The sequence below is a fragment of the Magnolia sinica genome, chromosome 17 (genome assembly GCF_029962835.1).
Source record: "Magnolia sinica isolate HGM2019 chromosome 17, MsV1, whole genome shotgun sequence".
NCBI classification, from domain to species: domain Eukaryota; kingdom Viridiplantae; phylum Streptophyta; class Magnoliopsida; order Magnoliales; family Magnoliaceae; genus Magnolia; species Magnolia sinica.
In genome coordinates, this window is record NC_080589.1 from 45,721,951 (window position 1) to 45,737,491 (window position 15,541).

General features: G+C 38.2%; 1 non-coding gene across 1 annotated transcript; it reads left to right on the forward strand.

Moving 5' to 3' along the window:
• Positions 1-10,744: 10,744 nt before the first annotated feature.
• Positions 10,745-10,851, forward strand: LOC131232186 (small nucleolar RNA R71). The gene has a single exon (XR_009164803.1). It is a non-coding gene; the product is annotated as a small nucleolar RNA R71 (small nucleolar RNA).
• Positions 10,852-15,541: the final 4,690 nt, after the last annotated feature.

A 15,541-nucleotide genomic window follows, 5' to 3' on the forward strand; every position in this document is an offset into this window, starting at 1 on the left:
GATGGGTCCAAAATGGATTTCGGATCGGATGGAATCTCGCAAATTCGGCATGGGCAACCCGGCGCAGTGGGGTTGGTTGGCTAAAGTAGCAACGTACACTTGATACACATGAATGCAAATCAAGATGGTCCAAATCAAGCCCCTGATGTGGATACAACATGGCGTAAAACTCACACCGACAGAACGATCAGAACCATCAGTGGATGATCTCAATGGGCATGTCGGTGCTCCAAATTTAATGGGATAAATCCGATGGTCCGAATAGTTTAATATTCAGAATTTTCCCCATTCACAGTGGGGCCCAATGCTCGTGCAGGCCACGTGTACTCTATTCTGTGGTGATGCTGCCACTTATGTAGGACATCAATGCATTGAAATAGCAGGCCTCACCAACATAATGATGTGATCAACTCGGCCAAAAATCAGTCCTAATTAAATTATCAATAGTTCCACCGTTGTTATCAATGGACAATTGATAACTCAACATATAGATATGACCCATCTAGTACTCAGACCTCCTGATTATGCACATTGTCTATTAATTTTGAATAAAAATAAAAAAAAAAATTCAGAACTCAAATAAGCCACAACACAAAAAAAAAAGAAAGAAGTGAGAATGAAATGGTCACGAGTAAAACTCCCTTTAAAGCAGAAAGATGTTTCGAAGCCTTTTAATCCTTATGAAATTACTTTATGAATGTATTACATGGCATGCAAACATAAAGGTGAGACCTAGGAAGTTTTAAATGGTGAGCATTTCATCTCTACCTTTTCCCATGACTAGTCTAGCTTGAGTTTTGGGTCTCCCTCATCTTTTTATGAATTGAATGTCAGGACATCATGATGGCTCCATGGATCTTAGGGTCACAAAAAAGTTGCATCCGTTCCATTTCAGCCTACCGTTTTCATGGTTATGATGTCCCGCACAAGTGACATGAAAGATACTACCGTACAACAAGTTGTTGTATGGTTGCAGGCATGTAGTTAGTTCTATATATTTAACTAACGATGCTGTAATACTATTTCCGGACAGGCTAAGAGGATGACAGTCGAGTGTACGTAGAGACAGACGCCTAATTACAGTTGCTTGAATCAGGTACACGTCACTTTCTCTGTTAAGCCAAGATCACCGAAGAGATTAAGCTAAAGCTAAAAGAAGATAACAAGAATAAAATATTCAGGACCGTTGAGGATCAGATCGCATTGGTTTAATTTTTTGAAATAATTGCATACTCTAGCAGAGTGTAATGGATGATACACAGGCAGTTCAAAATTACCAAGAAATTTGCAGAAGTAGGGAATAACTAATTCAAACTAAAGCGTCCAAATTATGGGCAATAGTTTCGATGTATAAACTATTAGATTTATGGACATATATAGAGTGGTTAAAAATGAAAATTATCCAATGGTCTTATTTCAAACAGAACAAGTGTTCATCAATCAGAGGTTAGTTTAATATTCAGAATTTGCCCTATTCGCAGTGGGGCCCAATGCACGTGCAGGCCACGTGTACTCTATCCTGCGGTGACGCCGCCACTTATGTAGGACATCAATGCATTGAAATCAGCAGGCCTCACCAACATGATGATGTGATCAACTTGGCCAAAAATCAGGCCTTCGAAATTATCAGTAGTTCCACCGTTATTATCAATGGACAATTGACAGTCTAACTGAACATACAGATATAACACATCTACTACTCGGACCTCCTGATTATATACTTTGTTTGTAAATTTTGCAAGCTCATATTAGGATGCGAGATCAAAGATTTAAAAAAAAAAAAAAACAAATCAGAACTCAAACAAGCCATAACACAGGAAAAAGTAAGAATGAAATGTCCACGGATAAAACCTCCTTAAGGCAAAAAGATATTATGAACCTTGATCCTTATGAAATTACTTTATAATTGGATTACATGGCAAGTAAACATAACGGTGAGAACTAGGAAGTTTTAAATGGTGAGCATTTCATCACTACCTTTTACATGACTTGTCTAACTTGAGTTTCGGGTCTACCTCATCTTTGTATTAATTGAATGTCTAGTAGACATAGCCTACCGTTTTCATGGTTATGATGTCCCACAAGTGACATGTTGGCTGAAAGATGCTACCGTACATCAAGTTGTTGTACGGTTGCAGGCATGTGGTTAGTTCTATGTATTTAACTAAAGATGGTGTAATACTATTTCCGGACAAGCTAAGAGGATGACAGTCGAGTGTACGTAGAGACAGACACCTAATTACAGTTACCTGAATCTGGTACAAGTCACTTTCTCTGTTAAGCCAAGATCACCTAAGAGATTTAGCTAAAGCTAAAAGAAGATAACAAGAATAAAATAATAAGGACCGTCGAGGATCAGATCGTATTGGTTTAATTTTTTGAAATAGTTGGATACTCTGGCAGAGTTTAATGGATGATAAACAGGCAGTTTGAAATTACCAAGAATTTGCAGAAGTGGAGAATAATTAATTCAAACTAAAGCGAAAAAATTTATGGGCAATAGCTTTGATGTATAATGAACCAAAAAATGACTGTTATTTAGTTATATAACTGTTACATATATGGACGTTAAAAATGAAAATTATCTTATGGTGTTATTTCAAACAAAACAAGTGTCCATGAATCAGAGGTTAGGATTCGTCAACGAATCTGATTTTTAGATTGTAACTTAGTGACAGTGAAATCCACAATTTAGTCAGTTTAATTTAAGTTAATATTTTCCATGTGTGCCATTTCTAAGTGCCTGCATATCAAGCGTCATATACATCCCGAGTATCAAATAATTCTCTTTTATTTTATTATTTTATTATTTTATATTAGATGCATTAAATATTATGTAGAGACGATTATTATTTATTTATATTATTTGAATAGGGATTTACATAGGAATCGGGTGTGGCCCACTTACAATGACTTTTTTGTATTTTGAGGTACGTAGGCGTCCTTTGAGCTTCTTAATATTGTCGGCCGAGGCGGGCCATGCAACGGATCTCCAAATGTCGTGACGGCTATGGCCGACACGACTCTTATTGTCTCTTCCCTCCTGTAATCTAATGCAAGTGGACGCGGCTTGCCTGCGACCTCACGACCACATGAAGTTACTGTAGTCTGAAGTTAGGTGGGCCTACCATGATGTTTGTGAAAAATCCATACCGTCCATCAGTTCCTTAAACTCATTTAAGGAGATGAGCCCAAAGATAAAGTAGAGCCAAACTCAAGTGGGCCACATAAGAGGAAACAACAGAGATTGAATGCCCACTATTGAAATATTCATGGGCTAGAGATGTTTTGGATCAAGCTAATATTTTGTGTTTTCAGTTCATCTCAGTAGGAGTGACATTACAACGAATTTGGATGGCATCATCAAACATCCTGATGGTGGACTAAACCGTATGCATTTCTCTCTTCGCTTTTTTATGCAATGTCTGCTACATGAGCTGACAAAACAGATAGTCTGGGTGAATTTCAAACAAATTACAGCAAGCCTCACATAGCTTCCAAACACCGGGTCGCAGGCAATCCTCAATTAAAGTTGTTGTTTTCAACTTGTCACTCATGTGTGGCGATGACGTGGAGAAAATGATATATCAACTTACAAGGTGATGATGCCACATTCATGCTGTGTTGAACACGTACGTGTGCTGTATCCTATCCATTTATTAAGTGGGTCCTACGGAAAATGTTTCCTTGTCCTGAGACCCTGGCAGCCGGACACGGATTGCGTCCCGCCCCTGCTAGGACGGAAAACATCATGACGGGCCATAGGAAGGTTTCAACAGTAAGTGTCATTATCACCACTGGTTCCTGCAGCGGCTCAATCAGCCCCATCGTGATGCATGTGTTTTATCCATGCTGTCCATCCATTTATTTATTTGTTTATTTTAAGGTGTGATCTCAAAAAGGAGGCAGATCCAAGGGTCAAGTGGGCCACACCACAGGAAGCAGTGGTGATAATGACACTTCCCGTTAAAACCTTCCTATGGCCGCCATGACGTTTATTTTCCATCCAACCTATTCATAAGGTGACAAAGACCTGGATAAAGGGAAAACACAAATACCTGCTTATCAAACTTTCTATGGCTGCTAAAAAGTTTAATGGTATGCTTGCAATCCCCACTGCATGATCTACTTGAGTCTTAGATATGCTTTATTTTTTGGGCTCATACTCTAAAATCATATGGAAAAATAGATGTACAGTATGGATAAAACACATGTATTATGGTGGGCTCAACAGAGCCCCTGCCACGACTGATGCGTGGTACGCAATCCGAATCCAAGCAGCCCATTTATGAGGTGGGCTATCAGCATCCAAGCAGCCCATTTATGAGGTGGGCTACGGTTGGCATGAGGTGGCATGAGGTGGCCTGAGGTTGTAACTAAGATTAATCCAATACCCAGCCGATTTTGGGGCAACGTTGTTGTTCTTCTTATTATTATTATTATTATTTTGATTTTTTTTTTTATATGTTATCTTTGGAGGTTGATGCAGCACACACATTAGAACCGAATTATCAATACCCGTGACTGCCAAAGGACGCCATCACATTCAACGCCCCTATTTTCCATGCATCGCATGAGGATCATCACCTTTGAGCTGATCTTAGAGGATTATATCAACCGCCACCTAACTATTGTGCCATGACCACGGCTAAGATATGACCATCATAACTATCTGGACCGTCTAGATCGAGCCGTGCCTTTTACACAGCATGAGTTGCACCAACTTCTCGGCACAGAGTTTTCTTGTCAAATCCTAACCCTAATTTGTTTGGAAGTGGATTGCATCCTGCCCTCATTGGGACCCAAGTGGTCCAAACGGCGGCTCTGTGGGGCTACCATAATGTATGAGCTTTATCCATGCCGTTCATCCAAATTTTCAAATCATCCTAGGGTATGAGCTAAAAAATGAGGAAAATTCGAGCCTTCAGTGGACCACATGGTGGGCATTGACTGCTCACTATTAAAAACTTATTGGGAGCCACAAAAGTTTTTAATCAAGTTGGCATTTGTGCTTTACCTTCATCCAGGTATGTGCCCCCCTATGAAAAGGTTAGATGGAAAATGAAAATCACAATGGGCGTCAGGAAGATTTCAACGGTGGGTGTCAATATCATTGTTGCTTCCTACAGTGTGGTCCACTTGAGTCTTGGATCTATCTTATTTTTGGGCTCATATACTAAAATGATCCAGAAAAATGGATAAATGGTGTGGATAAAACCCATACATTATAGTGGGTCCCACAGAGCCCCTGCCTATATCGATTTCCACCCAAGCAGGGGCTGGATGCAATCCGCTTCCTTCCCGAGCCTATTTTTATGACACATTTTTACCCCAATTTTAGTAGCATCTCACATGATGTGTATTAAAAGGAGAGTATATTGGAAATTTCATGGGCTCTGTATGTAGCCGGCCACACTCAGAAGTTAGCAATCTTCTTAGTTAGTGATGAGTTGTTTCCGCTCTCTCTCTCATTGATTATTAGATTTAGGGTTTATTTTTATTGATTTATTAATTTCTTATTCTTTTCTTATTGGTTGTTACTTTTTATTCTGATTGGTGGAACTTATGTGAAATATAGCAATTACTTGAATCATTAATAAGAAGGCATCTCCCACCATAAGAGTAAATAGCCTTTGGTTATGAGAATATTTTTCTAAGAACTTGTTCTTATAATTTGAGTTTATTAGCTTTCCTTTAGCATGTAGCTAACGATGCAAATATCTTTTGAAACGGTCAAGATCATACTCCCAAGTATGATCAGATCAGCAATGACCTATAGGGACGACAAATCACATTGAATGCGTTACACTTGAAAGCGTGTGTGAACGTTACCAGCAGACAACGAAAAAGAAAAAAAGAGAAATGAGAGAGAGAGAGAGAGAGAGAGAGAGAGAGAGAGAGCAGGTGCTGGAATTCTAGGGTAAAGTGACACCCCTACTCATTTTTATTAAAAAGCATGAGATAAGAATACCATGGGCTTTTAAATCCTAGGCCTAGATACATAATGTCTTTTATGTACTTTAAGACTCCCATGAAGCTGGAGAATATACATTAATCATACCCAGATTGTTATTAATGAATTCGCCTTGAGTTTATGTAATGCATTCATAAAGATATTTAGGGAACATGCTTTGTGATAATTTCCTTGGACATCACCTTCTCTCGAACGAAATAGCAATCAATTTCAATATTTTTAGTCATTCTTGAAATATTGGATTACTAGCTATTTGAGAAGTGACTTAATTATCACAATATGATTATCAAACAATCCGAGCTCCTTTAGAAAAGAACACCTTGTATTCTACTTTTGCACTAGACTTTACAATTATAGTTTGCTTCTTACTATTCCACATTACTTGATTTCCTCCAACCAACGCGTACAAGAGCTCGATGTAAATTTTCTATCAGTTACTGAACTTGCCCAATCCACATCTATACATAATTCAATGTGTAGATGCCCATTCGACTTGTAAAGAAGTCCTTGACCTGGGACATTTTTTAAATATCATAAAATCTGCAAGACAGTTTCCCAATATTGCATAAACCTACTCATGACTCTAATAGCAAAAGGGTTTTTTTTTTTTTTTTCTTTGACAGTGAAGGATATATTTGGTCTGGTTACAGCCAAACAGATCATTTTAACTACATTTTTCTACATTTATATGGTCACTAAAGAATTTTCCTTGATCATTTAAAAGTTTGTTACTTGGATCCATGCAGGTCTCATGAGGTTTACATCCCATTAATCCAGTCTCTTGTAGTAGATCTAATGCATACTTCCTTTGGGATTGATTTATTCCAACCTTAGGATGCATAACTTCAATTCTAAAAAACATACCTTAATGGTCCAAGGTCCTTTGGTCAGAATTGCTATTTGATGTGCCCTTTTACTTTGCATATTCCTTCTTTATCAGTTCTCGTGTGTTTGGATGTGAAAAATCACAAAGTCCAAGAGTGGAGAAGACATGTCGTGCCTTTTGGATAGTGCAAGTGCACAGGGGTTCAACAATGACCATGCGATGGTTATTATTCCAGCATGGAATTGCCTTAACCTATTTGGAGACATAATCAACAACAAGTAAAATATAGAGATTTTCAAAAGATGGGGGAAATTGTCCCATAAAATTGATGCACTGGTAATCAAATGCTTTTATGATTAGAATGGGCGTCAACGACATCATATTTTGACGGGATAATCATCCTAATTTCTGACATCGCTCACACGCTTTTCAGAGTTCATTGTATCTTTGAACATATTGAGCCAATAAAAGCTATACCGCAAAATTTTTACTGTGATCTTTTTAGCCGAAAAGTAGCCACCACATGCATAAGAATGGAAAAAGGAGATGATACTATTTTGTTCATGATCAGGCATACATCTCCTAATGATTTGATCTGGGCAGTATTTGAAAAGATATGGATCATCCTAGAAAAACTTGTATGCCTTGGTAAAAAATTTCTTTTTAACTTGTGCAGTCTAATGAATATGAATTATACATATGACAAGATAATTGACAATATTAGCATACCAAGATAATTGGAAGACTTTAAAAAGTTGTTCATTTGGGAACATGTCATTGATAGGTATTATCTACATGAAATCAGTTAGGACAAGCTGAAAGATATGGTCAATCACTACGCTTTCTACTCTTTTCTTATCTCGTATTTAAAGGTCGAGCTTTTGCAGTAGAAGGATCCATCTTAGCAAACGAGGCTCAGCATCATTCTTAGAAAGAATGTACTTCAGCGCCACATGGTCAGTAAATATAATGATCTTGTATCCTATCAAGTAGGACCTAAACTTGTCCAAAGCAAACACTACGGTTAAGAGTTTCTTTTTCGCAGTAGAGTAATTCACTTGGGTTAGATTTAGAGTTCTAATCGCATAGTAGATGACGTAGGGCTTCTTAGAGAGTTTCCTTTTAAAGAATGTTGCATAATGGAAGAGAGATGAGACTAAATTTATTTATGAACCTTTGGTAGAATTTGGCATGTCCTAAGAAGGATCACACACCACGTATGCTTTTAGGAGGTGGTAGGTTAAAGATTAAGTCAATTTAGCTTTATCCACCTCAAATCCATTGGACGATATAATGCGCTCAAGGAATATCCCTTTTTGAACCATGAAAAGATATTTCTCCTAATTTAGTACAAGGTTTTTTTGTTCACATTTATTTAACACAAATTCAAGTGTTTATGGCACTCACTGAATGATGAACCGAAGATAGAGAAGTCTTCCATGAAGACCTCTAAATATTGTCCCACCATATCAGAAAAATACTCAACATGCATCGCTGAAATGTGGTGAGAGTATTACACAATTCAAATGACATCCTTCGATAGGTGAAAGTGCCGAAATGACCTGTAAATGTTGTCTTTTCCTGGTCCTCAATGGCTATCTCCTTTCTAAGATTTAATCAACAAAAGGCATAAGAAAGTGGTCCTCCATTATGACAGTATTCAATTTTCAGTAGTCAATACACATTCTCCAACCAGTAATGACTTTGCTTGCCACGAGTTCATTATCCACATTGGCTACGATGGTAATCCCGGACTACTTGGGTACCACATGAGTTGGGCTCACCCATTGGCTATCATATATAGGGTATATGATACCCACATCCAATAACTTTAACACCCCAGCTTTAACCACTTCCATCATATTTAGATTTATACGATGTTATGATTGTCTAAGATTTTTTGCATTATCCTTGAAGTGAATGCAATGAGTACAAATTAAACGATCGAATCCCTTGAGGTCTATAATAGTCCAATGATTCCTTTATGATATCTGATATTAGAAATCAGTACAATCTCTTGTTTCTCATCTAAGTGAGAAGAAATCACCACTCGATATGTTTCATCTTGACCTAAATAGGCATATTTAAAATCAGCAGGTAATAGTTTTAAGTCAAGCTTCGGTGCATTGACACTAGACGGTAGAGGCTTTAAGTCAGTTTGAGGTAATCTTTCGAATTCAAGCCTCAACGAGTTAGTTTCAAGTACTGGTATATCATTAAGCAAGGCATCCATCTCCCTAATCATGTTATCATCCAAATCACTAGATTGGGCCAAGCACATCTCTAAAGTATCAGAGTATAAAGTCAAAGGCAACTTATCGTCCACGAATGAGTTTATTAAATTCATCTTATGGACATCATCACTATCCTCTTGTTGTTTGCACAAGTTAAACACATTCAGCTCGAGTGTCATGTTCCTAAAGGATAGTTTCATAATCTCATTCCTACAATTGATTATGGCGTTTGATATAGCTATATATGATTGGTCAACTAAGGGTGATAGGAATTTAAGTGCTAGAATCAATGACGGGTTGTATTTCTAAAATAATAAAATCTATTGACTTGGATGAGCACATCCTTTATCATCCCTCTTGGTAAATGAATTAAAAGATCAACAAGTTGAAGTGTGGACTTGGTGAGTTTTAATTCACCTCGGCCAAGCTGTTCATAGACTATGTATGAATAGATTCACGCTTGCCCTCAAATCAAGTAGTACGTGTTCAATTCGGTAGTCCCCAATACATAAGAGATGGTTGGGCTACTGGGATCTTTGGTACATCTTGTTTGATGATGATAGTCACTTTCTCTATGAAAAATATTTTTTTCCTGGATGTTGTGCCGTCTCTTGGCCGTACAAAGATCTTTAAAGAATTTGGCATATGACAGAATTTATTTTATGACATCCAATAGAGGGATGTTGATTTTCACTCGTTTTAGAACCTCTAAGATATCTTGAGTGTTGGGTAAATGTTTTGGTGAGATCAACTTTTGTGGGAATGGAGCAACTAGCTTGTATTCTTTTCCACGTGTAGCGTTGCTAGGCCCATCATTTCTCTTAGATTCTTCCGAGTCCTTAGGCTTCTAGCCCTCGTTGGGATGTTTTTGTTAAATTTTCCCACTTCTAAGAGTGGTGATAGACTTTTCTTGCTCCACATGCTTATTCGAAGAGCTCAGGTCACTTATATATCTTGCATTGTGGTTTTGGGTTAGGTAAAGGTTGGGTAGAAGAGTCCCTTTATTCTTAACAATTGTATGTCTCCAATCTTTGAATGGACATGTTAAGGTCCTGGAATGCTTGCAACATATTCTAATTGAATAACTCTTAATTATGGATGAATTTTTGAAATGGTCCTCTTGGATTCTTTGTTAGTTTAATAATGGAGTGAAGATCAAAGGAAGATACACTTGAGGATTTTTGTTTGCATTAGCCATTGGCCCATTCCTCCAACTAAAGTTCGGGCGGTTCCGCCAACTAGAATTGTACGTGTTTAAGATGAGAGCACTGAACGGACTTTGATCATTGTTTATAATATTAGATTGTTCATGTAGCAACTCTTGGAACATAGGAATTGTAGGAAACACCTGCGCCAAGTGTATGTTACTAGCGCAAATACTACAAATAGTTTCAACGATCTTATCGAGTTTGACTGTTTCTACTCTTTTAAGTTCCATGGCCTCAACCTTTTTCATAAAGTTAGCCACCCTGGCATTAACATCATCTTCCTCCCTTAATAATTCCTCCATTCTGCTTGGACTAAATCGATTTGGGGTTAGTGGGCTTGGATGAAGTTCCCATGACTATGTTTTCAGCAAACATATCAAAATAGTGCCACGCATCATCGGGATCTTTGTTCATGAATTTTCCATTGCACATCATTTCTATGAATTGGGGCATGGACGAAGTTAATCCATCATAGAAAAATCTTATGGCCTTCCAAATTTTCTAGCTATGATGTGGGCAACCATTTAGAATTTTCTTGAACCATTCCTAGTATTGAAAGAAGCTTTCTTCCTCTTTTTGTGAAAAATTCATGATTGCCCTTCTAAGGATGTTGGTTTTATGAACTAGGAAGAACTTTTTAAGGAACTCGTAGGTCATCTCAGCTCATGTCCCAATCGACCTTGGTCATAAGGAGTAAAGCCATGGTTTGTCCTTATCCTTTAATGAGAAAGTGAATAATTTTAGTCTTAAGGTGTCATCCAACACATTATGAAAGTGTAAGGTTGCGACAATCTCGTCAAACTCTTTGAGATATAGGTATGGATTCTCAGAATCTAGTCCATGGAATTTCGGGAGTAGTTAGATCACTCCGGGCTTGAAATTCACATTTCATGCAGTATGTGGAAAGATCATGTAGGAATGTGTGCTCGTCCTAGCTGGTTATAAGTAATCACATAGGGTTCTAGGTGAATGAGCATTGTGCACATCATTCTCATTTTGTTGTTCCTCAGCACGATGATAAGGTTGATTCTCAACCATATTCTCAGCCAATTTAGAGGATCCTAGGTGTTGTCTAATCTAGCAATGGATAGGCAAACCTTCAACTAATCTTCCTTCACTTAAGAGACGTAAAGTGTTATCATGAACCCACTTGGGCATGAACCACTCTCAACCCTAATTCTAAAATCTACTTCTAAAATAAAAATTACAAAAAAATAGGAAATCAAAAATTCTAAAATAAGAGGGTTGGAAGGATAGTACTCGATTGATGATTCTAGGTTAGATTCTAGAAAACAGAAGAAACAATGTTAGTATCTACAAATTTTAGAAAAATATATAATTTAGAAACACAACAAAAACTAAACCTAATCCTATGCTAATTTTAATACTAAGGTATTTTAGAAAGACGCGGTCGAAGTCCCAAACAACGATGCTAAAAACTTGATTGAAGCAAACACCAAGTGCATGGCTGCAATATACTAATAACTCGATGAGACCGAGGTCCTACCTACAAGGACTTATAATTATGCAATTTCTGAAACACTTTAGAATTAGAACTAGAACTAAAACTACTTCTGAAATCTAATTATAGAGTAATGATGTAATTGAAAGGAATTTAATAGAGATAAAATACTAGAGCTTTAAGGATCCACTTATAGTTATCCTTAATGTTTAGTTCACTTGATTTAATTATATAACTCAACTAGAATCAAAGTCATATCCTATCCAGCCAAATAATAGAGCAGTCAAATCATCATTCAAATATAAAAATAGATTTGAACTTCAATTGAATTGATTCTCACATTAAGTACTAAAGTTTTGATTATAGGGAATTCGAAGCATCCATTGTGCCCTTAGTCTACGATAGATCAATGAATTTTATAAATTAAACTCTTGTAAAATAGATAAGAAATTATTCTTAGCTTTCATCTAATGTTTCTAGAGTCAACAATGGATCAAGGTAAAGTAGAAATATCTATTCATTCAAGCCAAACATTAATTGATTATTCAAAAAACTAACTAATTACTTGAATCAAAGTAAACTAAGACATTAAAAATAACTACAACCTTCACCTCTTAGCCCGATCTAAGAGATTCACTAAGTAAAGATATGATAGAACTAAAACTCGAAAGAAAAATATAAAAATCAACTAAGAACTGAATGATTGGAAAAGAATGAGGACTCTTTAGAAGCTCCACAACTCCTTACTCTATCCATGCTACCCTAATTCATGTCTAGGAAAGCTAGAATCATCCTTTTAAATAGGAAAAATTTGCATAGACTTGGAACCGACTTGAAGTTTATGCACTTTTGTGATGCTTCATTTGCATCGACTGTATGCCTCGGTTGCAATAAATTTCACTTTAGTCGCATCGAATTAGTATATCAGTTGCAGCAAAATTTCTTCAATTTGCATTTGAAGTCTTTATTTTCCTCAGGTCGTGTTGGGGGCCTTGTACAAAACCTTAAGATCTAGCCTCCCAAAATAAACCAGAATTATGGGATAATAAAGCAATGAAATAAATCAAAGCATAAACCACACCACACAAGAGATTTTTATATGGAAAATCCTCAAAGAGGTAAAAATCACGGGACCTCGTCCAGATTAACAATCCACTATGAAGTAGAACATTACAACCTTCTTCACTCATGTAGGAGTGGATAAACAATTAGAGAATAAAAGAAAAACGGAGAGATCTCACCGATTACGAGGACGTGGAAGCGCTGAGATATAGTAGATCACCTCTATGAGCATAACCTCCCTTCCACAAGTTTTCTCTTTCTCTTTCTCTCTCTCTTCCTCTCACACACATTTGATAGCCCTAAACCCTTTAACAAACCCTTGTAAAGCTTTAGGAAACTCTCTTGCATTACCAAGAAAAGCCCTAGGCACCCCTATTTATAGTTTAGGAAACTCCCTTTCGCATCCCTTGCGAAAGGGCCTCGGATTTCTACAGTCCGCACAAGATTTAGACTCAAATCTGCGTAAGCTCGACTGGTTGAGTCGAATCCTCGACTGGTCGAGCGGCCCACTCTAATCTCAAACTAATCCTAAACCTAATTAATTTCAGAGAATCGCAATCGTCAGTCCCTGGCAACGGTGCCAAAAACTTGTTCACTCCCCAAGTATAGGGTTGTGATGTAGTAATAAACTCGGTGAGACCGAGGTCGAATCCACAGGGACTGAAACTTGTACGTGATCTGGAACTAACTAGATCTAGAACTAGCAAAAGATGTAATCTCAATCAAATAGAATTTAAGGAATAATTGTGGAATAATTATCTAAAACCTAAGGTATTCAGAGGAAGGAAACTAGGGATTCAGAGGATCCACTTGTAGGGATCAGGGAGATCTTATGCCTGCATCAAGAATTATTGAATTTAAACTGAACTTACTTGATCTGATTTTCAAGAGATGAAAGGTATATGAATTAGAATGGATTCCATCATCTAACCATGCCAAGGAGACAAAGCAAACAACAGGATTAAACTAATTATCAACCAATCAACAATGCATGAAAGTTAGGAAGGGTACCATCATCCAACCATGCCCAGGAGACGATGGTGAATAACAGGGCTTCCTGACGTCATAAACATCAAAAGGGAAAAAGAAATATTCAAAGCCATTGCAGACCCATTGTAATTTCAGTCACAACAGACCATTAAAGACTAAGAAAAAATAAAAAACATTCCTTTAAGAATCAACACAAATCAAATTCAGTTCATGAATTTAAATGAAAAGCATGAAAGAGTATCTCCCATCTCGCTACAGGCTTCACCTCTTAGCCCTAGCTAAGAGGTTTAGCCAACCATGATTAGGCAAATGACCTTAAGATTCATAAAAGAAAGAAAGAAAGAAAACAGCAAAGAAGATCAGAAAACAAACTCCAGCTCTCCCTGTCTCTTTCAATCGTCAAACCCAAGCCAAAAAGAACTCCTCCGCTGCTCCCGTTCCCTGCCTCCACCTTCAATGCTCTCCACGGCGGCTCAAGATCCACACGTCCTTTTTTTCCTTGTTGTGGTCGGCAAAGCCTGTTTTATAGGCTGCCCGAACGCAACAATCCTTCTATGTAACTGCGTTTGCGCAACGATAAGGTACGTAATGATCTTGCACAATCCAGAAAACAGAGGGATGGTTCTCTTTCTCTGTCCGATCAGAGTATTGGGGCGGATTTCCTTGGTACTGGCCCATCAGATGGACGTCCTTGATCATCCTCTGAATCTTGTTCTTGGTCCCATTGGTTGACTTTTAATCTGCTTCATTGATCCTCTGTTTTAGAGATAAATTGGTACCGACCCTTGGCTACATTGGGTCTATTCTCTGAACGTCTCTGATCATCGTTAACTGACCCCTAGCCCACTAAATCAGTGGTCCGATCATACTGATTACGCACAACATTGCGTACATGTTTCTCGGGTTATAGCGTGTTTAACACAGCGGAACCGACTCCCTGTGTTTCCTCTTTTCTTCCGGTCTTCTTGGGCAAGATCAGACGCTCCATCACTCCGTTTTGAATGGTTCAGATCAGCAAGGTTTACTAAGATGAAATTCTGGAAGATGATCCAGATCAGCAGGGAATGCTGTGAGGAAATTCAGGAAGATGATTCAGATCAGCCTTGTGCGGGACTCGAATTGGGTTGAATGGAACGTTGTTTCCTGATATCCCATAACTGTTAAGTAGTGGGTTTCCGGGACTTAGGTGAGATCTGTGTCCAATGAACGGTTTAGATCTGTCCAATTCATAATGCTGGTGGGCCACATCACTTCACAAACGGGCGTCGTCAGTTTGTATCGCAGTAAACAGGGCCTCTTTCGGCTTAAGATCTTGTCCACCTCGGAGTACTTCTTTACATGAAATAGGTCGGGTCTAGGATGGTTTCGTCCGGGCTCCCTGATGGACGGATTGGATTTTCCAAGTGAGTCATGATGGTGGCCCAAATCAATCCGCACGGGGAACGTGCGTCCGGTTTCGCTGCAGCGGAAAACGGAAGTTTCCGTTTTTGAATGGGAGTCGGGTCATCGTATGCTGACCGACTCCCTTGGTTTGGTGCTCCTCAAGACTTCGTGCATGATGCGCACGTGCCTCCCGTATGGGACCAACTGCGATGTATTTGGGGAAATCCACACCATACATTCATCTTCCCTCATAGTGTAAGGGGTTAATTCCTAAACTGAGGCATGTCCAAATATCAGATGGGCCCCAAATCAGTGGTTTATGGGCTGATCTGTCTGTTGGGACACTTACACAGGGATCAAAGGGCTGAATTTCTATGTGTACGGTTAATTTATGGTCCTCAG